Below are 12323 nucleotides of genomic sequence, written 5' to 3'. Positions count from 1 at the left end.
TCAATGAATCCCCGAATGAGTTTGGTGTGGATCCTTGATGATTGGTGCTGCTCTCCGATGGCAGCATTCCCTGTAGATGTTCTTAATAGTGGGGAGGGTTTTGCCTGTGATGTCCTGGGCTCTGTCCACTACTTTTTGGAGGTCTTTACCCTCAGGGGTTTTGGTGTTGCCATACCAGATCATGATTCAGCCAGTCAGCACACTTTCCACCATACCTCTATAGAAATTTGACAGGATTTTTGGTGTCGTATAAAACCTGAGCATCACCACTCACTGTCAATGCTGCATTCAATTGGTGGTGGAAATGCTCAACGAAGCCTTTGGCCCACGGATGGTAGGACGTAGTCCAAATGCGGGTGGTATCCAAACGATCAGTGAGAGTTCAGAACAACACCAACTTGAAATTAGACCCTTGGTCCATCATAAACACCAATAGACAGAACCGAGCAATCCACAAAAGCCCAAGCAATAGTCTCCTCAGAGATATTAGTGACAGGAATGGCCTCCTGCCACTTGGTAGCCTGGTCCTTACATGTAAGCAGATAAGGGATCCTCTGGATGGCAGAAGTGAACTGACCAAGTCCGGGTGCACGTGATCAAAATGGGAATCTGGAATAGCAAAATCTCCAAACCTGGATTTCATGAGTCTGAAGACCTTAGAGCATTTGACACAGCAAGAAGGTCCTTGCCCATAATCCAACATTCTGCTTAATGTGAGGCCAGATAAAACATTCCACAATCAGGTTGATCAATGCTCTCCTACCTGGATGAGACAGGTTATGAAGAGCATCAAAAATCTCTTGCCACATTGCCGCAGGTACAAAAGGCCTAGGTTTCCCTATGGAAAAGTCACAAACTAGTGTTTCACCCAAGCCTTCCAGACTTGCATCTTTTAGGTGGAGACCAGTGTTGATCCGGCAGTACCGGATGAGATTGGGATCAGTGTGTTGTGCATGAGCCATGACAGTGTAATCGATGGTAAGGCCTCTGTCGCACCTGGATAAGGTGTCAACCACGATGCTCGCCATCCCTTGGATGTGCCATATGTTCAAGGAAAATTGTAAGACGAGTTCAAGTGCCGAATTTCCTGTGGTGAGAAATGTGCACTTGTAAGTGTGGAATGCGTAAGAGACTACTGTCTGTATAAATGGTCAAATGGCAACCTTCCATCCAAAAATGGAAATGCTTCACTGCGAGACAGATGGTTAGAAATTCTTTCCCGAACATACTATACTGTATTTTGCCAGAGCCAACAACAGCTTGGCTGAAAAGAACATCAGAGGTTCAAACTTCCCACTAACTCTTTGTTCTAACAATGCTCCCATGGCACTGACGGATGTATCTGTGATAAGAGAGCAAGGTGTTCGGCTTCTGATATACAAGTATTACGGCATTCGCAAGTGCAATGTTGATAGCACGAATGGCATCATCGCCCAAACACAATGGATTTTTAAGAAACTGACATCAGATCTCTTAAATTGTTCGGTAAAGGATAAGAGAGACGCTGCTGCATTTGGCAGGAAGGTGATAGAAATTAATCATCCTTATAAAGCATCTCAACCTACCAAACACATCGGGTGTGGAAAATCTCGAATTTCTTGTACTATTGTTTCATCTGGCAAGATAGCATGCTTAGTAAATTTATGTCTCAAAAATATAAGTTCAGCAGCACCAAAATCGCATTTACAGTGCCAAATTCATCGAGTCTCTGGAACAGTGTTATAAGATGATGCTTGTGTTATTCTTCATCCACCAGAAGTAAATATATCTACCTCATCATACAGACCAATATCACTCCTGAATCCAGAGTATAAAATTCTAGCAAAGGCACTAGCCAACCGATTGGGTGAGAATTTACCAAAATTAATACATCCAGATCAAGTGGGATTTGTTTAAGGAAGACACTCTTTAAAGACTCTAGGTAGATTATTCAATATAATACATATGGCAAAACATAACTATTTCTTTAGAATGCTGAAAAGGCATTTGACTGACGAGAATGGTCTTTCTCATAAAAAATGTTGGAAAAATTTGGTATAGGCAGAAAAGTTATAAATTGGATAAAATCTCCATCATAAGCCACAAACTACAATAATAACTAATGTCATCTATTTTCCCTTGAGTAAATAGACAGGGGAGTCCCCCATCTCCAGCATTATTCATACTAGATATTGAGCCTCTGGCAGAGATTAGAAGAGATCTAGATATTAAGGGTTTCAAAGTTGGACAGGAAGAACATAAAATCAGTTTATTTGCTGATGATGTGCTATTATAGATGTTTGACCCATCTGAATGATTGATAAGATTACAAACAATATCAGAAAAATATGGAAGAGTATCAGGATATAAAATAAATATAGATAAAAGTGAGATAATGCCATTGAAAAACTTTGATTATGAAAGATACAAGAAAGGTAGTAGATTTAAATGGAAGAAGAATCAAATAGTTAGGAATAATGACAGATAATAATTTACAGAATTTATACAAGCTTAATTATACTTCTAAATTAGAAAAAGTAGAAAAAGATTTACAGAAATGGAAAGATCTGCCGATTACATTAATTGTAAATTGTATAAAAATTAATGCCAAGACTACAGTATCTCTTTCAATTGTTGCCTATTGTTCTAACTAAAAATTTCTTTAAATTATTACATAATTGTATAAGACAATTCCTATGGAATAACAAAGAATTGCACTGGGAAAGTTAACATGGGATTATAAATTGAGAGGACACAGACTCCTGGAATTTAAATACTATCTATCTGCACAAGCAAGAATTTTATCATCTTTCTTTGATTCAAATGGGTCTGAATTCAATAAGAGACTTTATTTATAAGTGGAATGTTATATCAATAACCAAAAAAAAGGACATCCTATATTAATACACATGATTAGAATACGACAAGAAATAAATGAACATACTACTGCCTATAAACCTGGGTAACAAAATATTGAATTCATGGTCTGACAAAGGAATAAGATATGTGGATAATTGTTATATGGAAGAATCTCATGTCTTTTGAACAATTAAGAAATAAGAATGGAGTAGCTAATGGGACATTCTTTTGCTTTCTCCAGTTATATCGTTCTTAAGAGAAAGATGGGGACCAAACTTGGCCCCACCTGAAATTAATGAGATGGAACAAACAATTTGGCTGGGGAACACACCTAAATTTTTATCTATAATGTACTTGGCTCTCCAAAATGAAAGGGCAAAACCAGGTTTACAGAGATTGAGAGAGAGATGGGAATCAGATTTAGGAGTTGCAATAATGGAAAGATGCTAGTCTGATTGCTGTTTGGATAGCATTAACGTCAATTATAAATGCAAGATACGGATTAGTACAATATAAATTTTCTACACCAATTATACCTCACACCACAGAAATTATATAAATCAAAATTGGAAATATCAGAGATGTGTTTTAGATGTGGAATAGAAATAGAAACATTTGTACATGCTGCGTGGTCATGTGTGAAGGTGAAACCTGTCTGGCAGGATATTATTGAAATACTAACAAGGATAACAGGGATGGCCTTATCTTTTGAAATTAGTAACAAACTAACTAAATTTCAAATTTTATTTGTTAAAATAGCTTTAAGCTGTGGCTAAAAAATGTTTTGTGATTACTTGGAAATCAGACTCCCTCTACAGATAGCATGATGGAAGACAGAGATGAACAGTTATATCCCTATAGAAAAAAAAACACATATAATCTAAAGAACATACATGACATATTTATAAAAATATGGGGATTGTATATGGATTATATCGAGCCCCAAATATAAATTTTTAAAAAGGTGTTACTATTATAAAAATGTGATCTCCCCAATGAAAACTTTTAACAAAACTATAAGCCATGATGGTATACAGAATTATACTGAGAAGGGGGTGGAGGGGGGGTGGGGGAAGGTGCTGTTGTGTAAGAAAAAGTTATACATATATATATATATATCTTGAAATTGGAAAAGTTTAATATGTATATTTATAGAAAAAACATTTTTTAAAACATACTCATTTTTCCATATGGATTCAATCTTCTTTATTCTTCTCAGCCACTGCATCCCATAAAACACCATCCCACCTAACCCTTGACCTTTTCATTGGCTCTCCACCACAGGGGTGATAGCGATGCTCTTAATCTCCTCCTCCTGCACCTCCTTCACATGCATGCAGAACATCAGAGGGTATGCACCCCCCCCACCCCGTTCTGCCCCACACATGCACGCTACTACTCCCGCATATTGTAATGAGGATGTGGAGAGTCTGCAGAGGGATATAGTTAAGCTGGATGAGTGGGCAAAGGTCTGGCAGATGGAGTACAATGTTAGTAAGTGTGAGGTTATCCACTTTGGCAAGAAAAATAAAAGAGCTGAATATTATTATTTTTTTTTCTTTGGCTTGGCTTCGCGAACGAAGATTTATGGAGGGGGTAAAAAGTCCACGTCAGCTGCAGGCTCGTTTGTGGCTGACAAGTCCGATGCGGGACAGGCAGACACGGTTGCAGCGGTTGCAGGGGAAAATTGGTTGGTTGGGGTTGGGTGTTGGGTTTTTCCTCCTTTGCCTTTTGTCAGTGAGGTGGGCTCTGCGGTCTTCTTCAAAGGAGGTTGCTGCCCGCCAAACTGTGAGGCGCCAAGATGCACGGTTTGAGGCGTTATCAGCCCACTGGCGGTGGTCAATGTGGCAGGCACCAAGAGATTTCTTTAGGCAGTCCTTGTACCTTTTCTTTGGTGCACCTCTGTCACGGTGGCCAGTGGAGAGCTCGCCATATAACACGATCTTGGGAAGGCGATGGTCCTCCATTCTGGAGACGTGACCCATCCAGCGCAGCTGGATCTTCAGCAGCGTGGACTCGATGCTGTCGACCTCTGCCATCTCGAGTACTTCGACGTTAGGGATGAAAGCGCTCCAATGGATGTTGAGGATGGAGCGGAGACAACGCTGGTGGAAGCGTTCTAGGAGCCGTAGGTGGTGCCGGTAGAGGACCCATGATTCGGAGCCGAACAGGAGTGTGGGTATGACAACGGCTCTGTATACGCTTATCTTTGTGAGGTTTTTCAGTTGGTTGTTTTTCCAGACTCTTTTGTGTAGTCTTCCAAAGGCGCTATTTGCCTTGGTGAGTCTGTTGTCTATCTCATTGTCGATCCTTGCATCTGATGAAATGGTGCAGCCGAGATAGGTAAACTGGTTGACCGTTTTGAGTTTTGTGTGCCCGATGGAGATGTGGGGGGGCTGGTAGTCATGGTGGGGAGCTGGCTGATGGAGGACCTCAGTTTTCTTCAGGCTGACTTCCAGGCCAAACATTTTGGCAGTTTCCGCAAAGCAGGACGTCAAGCGCTGGAGAGCTGGCTCTGAATGGGCAACTAAAGCGGCATCGTCTGCAAAGAGTAGTTCACGGACAAGTTTCTCTTGTGTCTTGGTGTGAGCTTGAAAGCGCCTCAGATTGAAGAGACTGCCATCCGTGCGGTACCGGATGTAAACAGCGTCTTCATTGTTGGGGTCTTTCATGGCTTGGTTCAGCATCATGCTGAAGAAGATTGAAAAGAGGGTTGGTGCGAGAACACAACCTTGCTTCACGCCATTGTTAATGGAGAAGGGTTCAGAGAGCTCATTGCTGTATCTGACCCGACCTTGTTGGTTTTCGTGCAGTTGGATAATCATGTTGAGGAACTTTGGGGGACATCCGATGCGCTCTAGTATTTGCCAAAGCCCTTTCCTGCTCACGGTGTCGAAGGCTTTGGTGAGGTCAACAAAGGTGATGTAGAGTCCTTTGTTTTGTTCTCTGCACTTTTCTTGGAGCTGTCTGAGGGCAAAGACCATGTCAGTAGTTCCTCTGTTTGCGCGAAAGCCGCACTGTGATTCTGGGAGAATATTCTCGGCGACACTAGGTATTATTCTATTTAGTAGAATCCTAGCGAAGATTTTGCCTGCAATGGAGAGCAACGTGATTCCCCTGTAGTTTGAGCAGTCTGATTTCTCGCCTTTGTTTTTGTACAGGGTGATGATGGTGGCATCATGAAGATCCTGAGGCAGTTTTCCTTGGTCCCAACAAAGCTTGAAAAACTCATGCAGTTTGGCATGCAGAGTTTTGCCGCCAGCCTTCCAGACCTCTGGGGGGATTCCATCCATACCTGCTGCTTTGCCACTTTTCAGTTGTTCGATTGCCTTATATGTCTCATCCAGGGTGAGAACCTCATCCAGCTCTAGCCTTAGGGGCTGTTGAGGGAGCTGGAGCAGGGTGGAATTTTGGACTGAGCGGTTGGCACTGAAAAGAGATTGGAAGTGTTCTGACCATCGGTTGAGGATGGAGATCTTGTCGCTGAGGAGGACTTTGCCGTCTGAGCTGCGCAGCGGGCTTTGGACTTGGGGTGAGGGGCCGTACACAGCCTTTAGAGCCTCATAGAAACCCCTGAAGTCGCCAATGTCCGCGCTGAGCTGGGTTCGTTTGGCAAGGCTAGTCCACCACTCATTTTGGATCTCATGGAGTTTGCGCTGAAGATGGCTGCATGCGCGACGGAAGGCTTGTTTCTTTTCTGGACAGGACGGCTTTGTAAGGTGAGCCTGGTGGGCAGCTCGCTTCTTTGCCAGCAGCTCCTGGATTTCCTGGCTGTTTTCGTCAAACCAGTCCTTGTTTTTCCTGGAGGAGAAGCCCAGTACCTCTTCAGTGGATTGCAGTATGGTAGTCTTCAACTGATCCCAGAGGGTTTCAGGGGACGGGTCCGTGAGGCGGGTTGCATCGTCGAGCTTTGCTTTGAGGTTTGCCTGGAAGTTTACTCTCGCTTCGTCTGACTGCAGGTTTCCAACATTGAACCTCTTTCTGGGGGCTTTATTGTTCCTGGGCTTTGGCTTGAAGTGAAGGTTGAGCTTGCAACGAACCAGCCGGTGGTCAGTGTGGCATTCCGCGCTAGGCATGACCCTGGTGTGGAGCACATCTCGTTTGTCACTTTCTCGCACCAGGATGTAGTCCAGGAGGTGCCAGTGTTTGGATCGGGGATGCATCCAGGTGGTCTTAAGGCTGTCCCTCTGCTGAAAAAGGGTGTTTGTAATGACAAGCCGCTGTCCTGCGCAGAGCTCCAACAGGAGGCGCCCATTGTCGTTGCACTTGCCGACGCCATGCTTGCCCAGGATTCCTGGCCAGGTTTCTGAGTCTTTGCCGACACGAGCGTTGAAGTCGCCCAGGATGACAACCTTGTCGGCTGTAGGGGTGCGTTGGATGAGGTTGCGCAGGTCGGTGTAGAACTTGTCCTTTTCTGCTGGTTCCGCCTGGAGGGTTGGAGCATAGACACTGATGAGGGTGATGTGACGCTTGTTTTGAAGGGGGAGTCGCATGGACATGATTCGGTCTGAGAGGCCTGTTGGAAGGTTTTCGAGTTTGGAGGCAATGAAGCTCTTGACCATGAAGCCTACACCAGATAGGCGTCGTTCATCCGAAGGCTTGCCAGACCAGTAGAGTGTGTAGCCCGCGCCGCATTCTTGGAGGCTCCCTACATCTGCCAGGCGGACTTCACTGAGAGCGGCTATGTCGATGTCAAGTCTGAGGAGTTCATGTGCAATGAGGGCAGACCGACGTTCAGGTCGGTGGCTGTCAGCCTTGTCTCGCATGGTTCTGATGTTCCAGCATGCTAGCTTGAGTTTGTGAGCATCTTTTGAGGGGGAGGACGTGGAGGGGGAGGACGTGGAGGGGGAGGACGTGGAGGGGGAGGACGTGGAGGGGGAGGACGTGGAGGGGGAGGACGTGGAGGGGGAGGACGTGGAGGGGGAGGACGTGGAGGGGGAGGACGTGGAGGGGGAGGACGTGGAGGGGGAGGACGTGGAGGGGGAGGACGTGGAGGGGGAGGACGTGGAGGGGGAGGACGTGGAGGGGGAGGACGTGGAGGGGGAGGACGTGGAGGGGGAGGACGTGGAGGGGGAGGACGTGGAGGGGGAGGACGTGGAGGGGGAGGACGTGGAGGGGGAGGACGTGGAGGGGGAGGACGTGGAGGGGGAGGACGTGGAGGGGGAGGACGTGGAGGGGGAGGACGTGGAGGGGGAGGACGTGGAGGGGGAGGACGTGGAGGGGGAGGACGTGGAGGGGGAGGACGTGGAGGGGGAGGACGTGGAGGGGGAGGACGTGGAGGGGGAGGACGTGGAGGGGGAGGACGTGGAGGGGGAGGACGTGGAGGGGGAGGACGTGGAGGGGGAGGACGTGGAGGGGGAGGACGTGGAGGGGGAGGACGTGGAGGGGGAGGACGTGGAGGGGGAGGACGTGGAGGGGGAGGACGTGGAGGGGGAGGACGTGGAGGGGGAGGACGTGGAGGGGGAGGACGTGGAGGGGGAGGACGTGGAGGGGGAGGACGTGGAGGGGGAGGACGTGGAGGGGGAGGACGTGGAGGGGGAGGACGTGGAGGGGGAGGACGTGGAGGGGGAGGACGTGGAGGGGGAGGACGTGGAGGGGGAGGACGTGGAGGGGGAGGACGTGGAGGGGGAGGACGTGGAGGGGGAGGACGTGGAGGGGGAGGACGTGGAGGGGGAGGACGTGGAGGGGGAGGACGTGGAGGGGGAGGACGTGGAGGGGGAGGACGTGGAGGGGGAGGACGTGGAGGGGGAGGACGTGGAGGGGGAGGACGTGGAGGGGGAGGACGTGGAGGGGGAGGACGTGGAGGGGGAGGACGTGGAGGGGGAGGACGTGGAGGGGGAGGACGTGGAGGGGGAGGACGTGGAGGGGGAGGACGTGGAGGGGGAGGACGTGGAGGGGGAGGACGTGGAGGGGGAGGACGTGGAGGGGGAGGACGTGGAGGGGGAGGACGTGGAGGGGGAGGACGTGGAGGGGGAGGACGTGGAGGGGGAGGACGTGGAGGGGGAGGACGTGGAGGGGGAGGACGTGGAGGGGGAGGACGTGGAGGGGGAGGACGTGGAGGGGGAGGACGTGGAGGGGGAGGACGTGGAGGGGGAGGACGTGGAGGGGGAGGACGTGGAGGGGGAGGACGTGGAGGGGGAGGACGTGGAGGGGGAGGACGTGGAGGGGGAGGACGTGGAGGGGGAGGACGTGGAGGGGGAGGACGTGGAGGGGGAGGACGTGGAGGGGGAGGACGTGGAGGGGGAGGACGTGGAGGGGGAGGACGTGGAGGGGGAGGACGTGGAGGGGGAGGACGTGGAGGGGGAGGACGTGGAGGGGGAGGACGTGGAGGGGGAGGACGTGGAGGGGGAGGACGTGGAGGGGGAGGACGTGGAGGGGGAGGACGTGGAGGGGGAGGACGTGGAGGGGGAGGACGTGGAGGGGGAGGACGTGGAGGGGGAGGACGTGGAGGGGGAGGACGTGGAGGGGGAGGACGTGGAGGGGGAGGACGTGGAGGGGGAGGACGTGGAGGGGGAGGACGTGGAGGGGGAGGACGTGGAGGGGGAGGACGTGGAGGGGGAGGACGTGGAGGGGGAGGACGTGGAGGGGGAGGACGTGGAGGGGGAGGACGTGGAGGGGGAGGACGTGGAGGGGGAGGACGTGGAGGGGGAGGACGTGGAGGGGGAGGACGTGGAGGGGGAGGACGTGGAGGGGGAGGACGTGGAGGGGGAGGACGTGGAGGGGGAGGACGTGGAGGGGGAGGACGTGGAGGGGGAGGACGTGGAGGGGGAGGACGTGGAGGGGGAGGACGTGGAGGGGGAGGACGTGGAGGGGGAGGACGTGGAGGGGGAGGACGTGGAGGGGGAGGACGTGGAGGGGGAGGACGTGGAGGGGGAGGACGTGGAGGGGGAGGACGTGGAGGGGGAGGACGTGGAGGGGGAGGACGTGGAGGGGGAGGACGTGGAGGGGGAGGACGTGGAGGGGGAGGACGTGGAGGGGGAGGACGTGGAGGGGGAGGACGTGGAGGGGGAGGACGTGGAGGGGGAGGACGTGGAGGGGGAGGACGTGGAGGGGGAGGACGTGGAGGGGGAGGACGTGGAGGGGGAGGACGTGGAGGGGGAGGACGTGGAGGGGGAGGACGTGGAGGGGGAGGACGTGGAGGGGGAGGACGTGGAGGGGGAGGACGTGGAGGGGGAGGACGTGGAGGGGGAGGACGTGGAGGGGGAGGACGTGGAGGGGGAGGACGTGGAGGGGGAGGACGTGGAGGGGGAGGACGTGGAGGGGGAGGACGTGGAGGGGGAGGACGTGGAGGGGGAGGACGTGGAGGGGGAGGACGTGGAGGGGGAGGACGTGGAGGGGGAGGACGTGGAGGGGGAGGACGTGGAGGGGGAGGACGTGGAGGGGGAGGACGTGGAGGGGGAGGACGTGGAGGGGGAGGACGTGGAGGGGGAGGACGTGGAGGGGGAGGACGTGGAGGGGGTGGACGTGGAGGGGGAGGACGTGGAGGGGGAGGACGTGGACCTGTCCTCGGGCCTGCGCAAAGGAGCTTTTAGGTTGAGTGCAGTGCGCACCACGTCCCAGCTTGCTTGGCCACGGCACACGAACCATGGGTGAATATTATTTAAAGGGTGAAAAACTACAGCATGCTGTTGTGCAGAGAGACTTGGGAGTGCTTGTGCATGAATCGCAAAAAGTTAGGTTGCAGGTGCAGCAGGTTATTAAGAAGGCAAATGGAATGTTGGCCTTCATCGCTAGAGGAATTGAATTCAGGAGTAGGGAGGTAATGTTGCAATTGTATAAGGTACTGGTGAGACCGCACCTGGAGTACTGTGTCCAGTTCTGGTCTCCATATTTGAGGAAGGATATACTGGCTTTGGAGACGGTCCAGAGGAGGTTTACTAGGTTGATCCCTGGGATGAAGGGGTTGACTTATAATGAAAGATTAAATCGTCTAGGCTTGTATTCGCTCGAGTTCAGAAGAATGAGAGGAGATCTTATAGAAACATATAGGATTATAAAGGGTATGGATAGGATAGATGTAGGAAGGTTTTTTGAGCTGGCCAGGGAAACTAAAACGAGAGGACACAGTTTCAAGATTCGGGGGAGTAGATTTATGACAGAGATGAGGAAAAATAGTTTTTCCCAGAGAGTAGTGAATGTTTGGAATTCTCTATCCAGGGAAGTGGTTGAGGCTGCTTCATTAAACATATTTAAAATTTGGTTAGATAAATTTTTACATGATAGAGGAATTAGGGGATATGGGGAGAAGGCAGGTAGGTGAAGTTATGTCATACCAATCTTCTAGCCATGATAATACATGACCCTAAATTCATGCATCTGTATCTTATGATTTTATTGAATGGCGGAGCAGGCTCGATGGGCCATTTTTGGCCTACTCCTGTTCCTACTTCCTATGTTCCTACATTGCTCTGGATATGTCACTAGTGGCAACCGGCACTCTTCCAAAACACGCAAGTACGCAATCGCAACACCATCCATCCAATAGACCCTTGCCCACTCACTTAATCTATTTATATCTCTCTAACCCTCTGCATCATTTGCTTTTCCACTCAATTTAGTGTTATCAGGAAACTTAGATACACTATATTCAATCCTCTCCTCCAAATCAATGCCCTATAATCTCAACAGTTGAGGGCCCAGCACTTCTCATCGCTGATTGCCAACCAGAGGAGCACACATTTATCCCAACTCTGCACTTTTCATTGGTTAACCAATCTTCTAGCCATGATAATACATGACCCTAAATTCATGCATCTGTATCTTATACAGATCTTTTATGCAGCACCTTATCAAATCCAGAATTTCAAGGAGAAAATATCCACCTGTTCCCCTATATAAATTGTGCTCATTATATCCTCAAATAACTTCAGAACACTTGTCAAACATGACCTGCCCCTTATATGCTTCATATTCCTGATAGAACCATCTCTATCCAAATGTCTCTCTATTTCATCCTTAATTATAGCCTTATACATTTCCCCAACCAGACATTAAGCTAACTGGCCTACAGTTACCTACCTTTTGCCTATGTCTTTTTTTAAATAGTGGTTTCTACCCAGAGTCCAGAGAATTTTGGTAAATTATCGCAAACACACACATAATGCACGTTATCTGCAATCTCCGAAAGCTTAAATGTGTCATTTATCACTTCTTTGTCCTAATCATTTAACATTCCCTGAAATAAAAATATCAATACAAGGCCATTCAGCCCATTGTGTCTTTGTTAGCTCCCTAGAATAATTCTTCAATTAGACCTTCCTTTCTCCAATTCCCCACAGCCCTGTACGCTTTTTTTCCTTTCCCCCAATCTCCTTGTGAAAGCCAGTACTTTTCCTTAAACCTTCCAAGGTTTTAATTATCTCCTTTATGTGGCTCAGTACCCAAAATTTTCTCTTGAGAACCTTGTAATACTTTACAACATAAATGTTTGTGTTTATATAATCCTTTTCTTTGCACCTCCCCTTTAGGCCATTCTTTCTGGAGTA

At 49.7% G+C, this 12323-nt stretch overlaps 1 protein-coding gene across 7 annotated transcripts in view; it reads right to left on the bottom strand.

Annotated features, from left to right (window-relative positions):
- Positions 1-12323, bottom strand: part of rchy1 (ring finger and CHY zinc finger domain containing 1) — a 49710-nt gene that overhangs the window by 21317 nt on the left and 16070 nt on the right. The gene's annotated exons all lie outside the window — the stretch shown is intronic.

Source organism: Narcine bancroftii, chromosome 3 (assembly GCF_036971445.1).
Source record: "Narcine bancroftii isolate sNarBan1 chromosome 3, sNarBan1.hap1, whole genome shotgun sequence".
Taxonomy (NCBI): domain Eukaryota; kingdom Metazoa; phylum Chordata; class Chondrichthyes; order Torpediniformes; family Narcinidae; genus Narcine; species Narcine bancroftii.
The sequence above is the reverse complement of the archived record's forward strand: the minus strand, read 5'-3'. Positions and strand labels throughout refer to the sequence as shown.